A 6,141-nucleotide genomic window follows, 5' to 3' on the forward strand; every position below is an offset into this window, starting at 1 on the left:
TCTGTTCATAGGAAGAGTCAAATCCCTTTCCATTATTCCCAAAAGTGTAGATAATAAAATATAAAAGTAAACAAGTTTTCTTAAAATTATATAAAATCTCCACTACAATATTCAGTGACTGCTTATAAATGTTTACAGTTATCATAAAGCCTACAAGGTTTATCCTAAGACTAAGAAAAAGAAATGTAGGGACTTCCCTGGTGGTCTAGTGGTTAAGACTGTGCTTTCATTGCAGGGGACTTGGGTCCCCTCCCTGATCTGGGAACAAAGATCCTTTGTGCTTCTTGCTGAGGGGGGAAAAAAAAGTAGGTTTACCTGAAAATAAAAATACAGTGCTGATTGCTAAAAAGTTCTGTGTTAAAAAGGAACCAACAACCTAGGGATCAATTTAAACAAAATAAAAGGAGCTCTTTGTTGCATTAGGATATGCTGTAATGAGCAAGACTCCTGGCAAATTAAATGTTTTCCAAACTGCAATACAACATACTTTTGGCATCATTTAGTGGTAAGTTATACTGTACCAACAGAATGGTTTTTGCAACTGGCACTCTAACTTTAAGAAAAAAAAAAAAAAAAGACACCAAGTGCAACAAACAAATGGGGTAACTAAATTACAGCCAGTGAAGACTAGCAGTGAGACATGAGGGTGACGACCCTCTAAACGATTCTGCTAAGATGGCATCTCTAATATTACAATCTTTCCAAGAAGTGGAACTCCCGTATCAGCAGAAGATGGTAAAGCAGTCTTGAGAAAGCTGACTTTAGTGTGAATATCCAGTGTTGAAACACCTTCCTTGAATGAATGAACAAAGTTAAGGACAAGTAGAATTTTCTGCTGGAATGTCAGGGTCTTTAAAAGCTTTCTTTTCTGCACTGGTTGTATGTAACAGTTTTTCTGCAAACTTATTTAATGCAGAGCCAAATAGTGGAATTTCAAAGCACAGCTCAAGAGGAAACCAGTCACTGCTGTTGTGGCAACATCGGAGTCGTGTTTTGTTTTTGTATCTGTTGTGGCTTCCTCAGTGACCGTTTCACAGGTTTCTTCATTTGCTCTGAGCCAGAAGTTAAATAAGTTAAATCAGGTTCTCCTTTCTCATCAGAAGCATCACCAGGTTTTCTGTGTACATGTTGACTAGAAGTTCAGATGTGGTGACATATTCATAGAAATCCTTGCAAGCCCACTTTCTTCCTTAATATTTGCAGCGTTTGATGAACGTTTATATTGATGCAAGCAAACTTTCCCTGTAGTTCTGTTTTAATCAAATGGAAAAAGGTTTTCTTATCCTATCATTTAATATCTGAGCTAATCTGAAATAGGAATTACTTCAGGATTATGACTCCAAAATATCATTAACGCTCAGTATTAGCTCTGAAATATATCTGATAGTTTTTGAAGTCTTCTACTTTTGACCAAAGTAAAAGAAATGGGGATCTGACTTCTGAGCAGTGGCTTCTGGATAACTGGTCTAATATTCTGAGGAGTACTGTTGCTGATGGTCTGTATTCATTAGTGAGAAGAGCCATAGAAACAAGCATTGAGTAATTTCGTTTGGAGCTCTGCTGCATGGATTTCCCAGGTGGTCCAGTGGTTAAGAATGCAGGGGACACAGGTTCAATTCCTGGTCTGGGAAGATCCCACATGCTGCGGAGCAACTGAGCCCCTGTGCTACAACTACTGAAGCCCACACACCTAGAGCCCATGCTCTGCCACAAGAGAAGTCACGCAATGAGAAGCCCGAAACAGAGACCCAGTGCAGCCCAAAATAGATTAATAAAATTTTAACTAAAAAAAAGAACTCTGATATAAGTCACAGGGTCCAAATCAAGAAGGCTTTCGGACTTTTTAAGACATTCAGAAGAAAACCATAATTGATTTTTCTGACTATGTAGTTGTGTGACTATATTGTTATTATGATGCAGAGACAGTGTGATGTTTCTCAGCATGGTTGCTTGATTAAAATACCTCTGCAAGTTTGCACTTCTTCTTCATCATCAGTATTTTGAAATCCAGTATTTTTTAATCCTGTAAGGAAGCTGTCCATAGACTTATGCGAAAGTCTGTCAACTTTTGTTACAAGATGTCTCATCATTACAAAGGAAAGTGTTGAGTCAAATACGAAAGCAGTAATACGCTTTGTGAGCCCTGTATATAGATCCAACCAAGTTACTTATATTGGCTGTGTCAGCTGGATCTTGACTATTTCTATCAGTATCAGAGCTGATGAAACTTCTTTTTTAGGATTCCTACTTTCTGTGTCATCTTATAATAGGAGTATCTTTTGAGGATAGAAAGTACTTTTTGCAGATAGAACATTGCACCATGATAAATGTAATTGATGCACATTTATTACTTATGTCTCTTCTTATGGCAAAGTCCAAGCAACAATATTTGAAAACATTCTTAGCCAGGGATATGTCTATCTCAAGGATATATGCAAGCTCTGCAACATTCATATGCTCATTTATTGAAAGAAATACAGAGTTTCAAAGTTATCACCTAGTCATCTTGAACTCAATTCATTATAAAACCATCAAGAGAATAAAATTATAATATATTAACACATTAAAATATATTACTTGTTATATAAACTATATGGCATATTGTAATATAGTGATTCAGAGAGTTGAGTGTATGTCTCAGGCAAAATGCATATCTTTATGTCATTCTTGAGATCTGACTGGCTTATACCACTCCACGATGACTTTTTGGCAGTTTCCACTGGTTTTATTGGACTTCCCCAGTGGCTCAGCAGTAAAGAATCAGCATGAAATGCATGAGACACAGGTTCATCCCTGGGTTGGGAAGATCCCTTGGAAGAGGGCCTGGCAACCCACTCCAGTATTCTTGCCTGGAGAATTCTATGGACAGAGGAACCTGGCAGACTACAGTCCATAGGGTTGCAAAGAGTTGAACAGGACTGAAGCGACTGAGCATTCATGAACACACTGACTTTATTGGTAGAAGATGTGACTATTCCTCAGACTTTAAAACGAAGTGATGGTCTACATTGATTCAGAATACCAATGAACTGCTATCTTTTTATGCCAAGAAAACAAACTGTCAGTTTTAGTTAAAATGGGCAATGAAGCATAACTTTTTTTGGGATGTCACGCCACTTGACTTGTGGGATCTTAGTTCCATGACCAGAGATTTAACCTGGGCCTCAGCAGTGAAAGCCCAGAATTCTAGCCACTTACGCCACCAGGGAACTCCTAAAGCATAACTTTTCACGTTGTTCATAATGTCCTTTATAATCTCAGTATACTATAATAATGGTGTTAACCTCAGGCCCTTTACCCTAACACTCAATAAATGGTAAAATGTACAGCCTGAAATCATCTTGACTGTTAAATAGTCCCTCAAAGCATTTGCATTCATCTTTTTTGACATGTTAAAAGTTATATTTCTGTATCATAACTGACTGTGCGTATGTAGAGGACAATCTACTTTGCATATTTCCTCTGTGAAGTTCCAAGACCCTATTAAGTGTTGGCGGGCAGCTGGCTCTGTGAGTGGCTGTGCGTGATGTGCAACTTGCTGTCTAGGAAGGCCCTGGGACAGCTGATGGGGAGCCTGCTGGAGGCCTGCTGCCTTACAGTTTAGAGTTCCCTGGGCTGCTGCACGGTGAGGGCTCTGGACAGCTCACCATGGCAGGGGACAGTGTCAGGGAAGCATCAGAGATCTCAGTTTCATCACTAAATTACTTGAAGGAAAAAAGAGTTTTTAAAATCATCATTCTTGTAAATAATTCTGCAGGTTCACTACTCTCACATGTGACTATTCCTCAAATTTCAATGAAAGCATGGAGAATGCTTTCATTTTGCTTCTCTCCATTTCAAAATTCTTGCCTATGTGACTGTTTTATTTCTAGGTTTACCATACCCTTTCCGGAGTGATCCCTCTCACCTGTACCCATTACTCTATGCTTCTTTGTTTTCTAGGACTTTCCCCTCCTCCTCAGTCTTTCCTTTCTTCTACTGTGTGTGTTTGTGTGTACAAGATATTCTTAGGACTTTCCTACCCCTTTACAGTGGCTATTTTTTCTCCTTTTTTTCTCTGCTAAACTTTCTGAACAATTGGTTGTCCTCTGGCTTAGCTTCTGGCACAACTCTTACATATCTGATGAATGAATAAATGAATGATCTCACATTCATCTCTTCATTCACTGTATGCCAGCCACACAGGTCTTTTTTTCTGTTTGAACATGCCAAGCTCCTTCCTGTAGGGCTTGTGGTCTGCTTGTTCCCTTCTCCTGGAACACTTTGCCTCAGATCTTTACCTGGCTAGCACTTCTCATCATCTCTACACACACACAGATACACACACAGACACACAGACACACACACACACCTTAGAGATCACCAGGAATCTCAAGTTAAGTGCACTTTTAAGTAAACTTTTTTTTTATAGAAGTGTAACATATGTATTAAACAGTGCACAGTCATAAGTGTACAGCTGGATACACTTTCAGAAAGTGAATGTCTCTATATAATTTGCACACATCAAGATGCATTATTTAATATATAATTAACATATATATTTGATAATAATTAACATTATATAATAATATAATATGTCAATTATACTTCAACAAAAGTAAAATACTTTAAACAGAAACATTATTAACAGCCCAGAAAGAAACTCTTATGTTCTTTCTCAGTCACTATTTACCCAAAGAGTAACTACTATAATAATTTCTAACACCAAATATTTGTTTTGCCTGTTAGTTCAGTTGAGTTCAGTTCACTTGCTCAGTTGTGTCCAACTCTTTGCAACCCCATAGACTACAGCATGCCAGGCCTCCCTGTCCATCACCAACTCCCAGAGCTTACTCAGACTCATGTCCATTGAGTCGGTGATACCATCCTACCATCTCACCCTCTGTCGTCCCCTTCTCCTCCTATCTGTCTTTCCCAGCATCAGGGTCTTTTCCAATGAGTCAGTTCTTCCCATCAGGTGGCCAAAATATTGGAGTTTCAGCCTCAGTATCAGTCCTTCCAATGAATATTCAGGACTGATTTCATTTAGGATGAACTGGTTGGATCTCCTTGCTGTCCAAGGGACACTCAAGAGTCTTCTCCAACACCACAGTTCAAAAGCATCAGTTCTTTGGTTCTCAGTTTTCTTTATAGTCCAACTCTCACATCCATACATGACTACTGGAAAAACCAAAGCTTTGACTAGATAGACCTTTGTTGGCATAGTAATGTCTCTGCTTTTTAATATACTGTCTAGGTTGGTCATAACTTTTCTTCCAAGGAGCAAGTGTCTTTTAATTTCATGGCTGCAATCACCATCTGCAGTGATTTGGGGGCCCCAAAATATAGTCTCTCACTGTTTCCATTGTTTCCCCATCTATTTGCCATAAAATGATGGGACCAGATGCCATGATCTTAGTTTTCTGAATGTTGAGCTTTAAGCCAACTTTTTCACTCTCCACTTTCACTTTTCACTTTCATGCATTGGAGAAGGAAATGGAAACCCACTCCAGTATTCTTGCCTGGAGAATCCCAGGGACAGAGGAGCCTGATGGGCTGCCGTCTATGGGGTCGCACAGAGTCGGACACAACTGATGCGACTTAGCAGCAGCAGCAGCTTTCAGTTTCATCAAGAGGCTCTTTAGTTCTTTGCTTTCTGCCTTAAGGGTGGTGTCATCTGTATCAGTTCAGTTAAGTCGCTCAGTCGTGTCCGACTTTTGCGACCCCATGAATTGCAGCACGCCAAGCCTCCCTGTCCATCACCAACTCCCGGAGTTCACTCAAACTCACGTCCATCGAGTCAGTGATGCCATCCAGCCACCTCATCCTCTGTCGTCCCCTTCTCCTCCTGCCCCCAATCTTTCCCAGCATCAGGGTCTTTTCCAATGAGTCAACTCTTCGCATGAGGTGGCCAAAGTACTGGAGTTTCAGCTTTAGCATCAGTCCTTCCAAAGAAATCCCAGGGCTGATCTCCTTAAGAATGGACTGGGTGGATCTCCTTGCAGTCCAAGGGACTCTCAAGAGTCTTCTCCAACACCACAGTTCAAAAGCATCAATTCTTCCGCACTCAAGCCTTCTTCACAGTCCAACTCTCACATCCATACATGACCACAGGAAAAACCATAGCCTTGACTAGACAGATCTTTATTGGCAAAGTAATGT

At 39.9% G+C, this 6,141-nt stretch overlaps 1 pseudogene; it reads right to left on the bottom strand.

The window, feature by feature from the left end:
* Window positions 1-211: 211 nt before the first annotated feature.
* LOC133261040 (protein FAM91A1-like) lies at window positions 212-3,917 on the bottom strand (annotated as a pseudogene).
* Between the last annotated feature and the right edge of the window lie 2,224 nt (window positions 3,918-6,141).

The sequence above is a fragment of the Bos javanicus genome, chromosome 15, assembly GCF_032452875.1.
Source record: "Bos javanicus breed banteng chromosome 15, ARS-OSU_banteng_1.0, whole genome shotgun sequence".
NCBI classification, from domain to species: domain Eukaryota; kingdom Metazoa; phylum Chordata; class Mammalia; order Artiodactyla; family Bovidae; genus Bos; species Bos javanicus.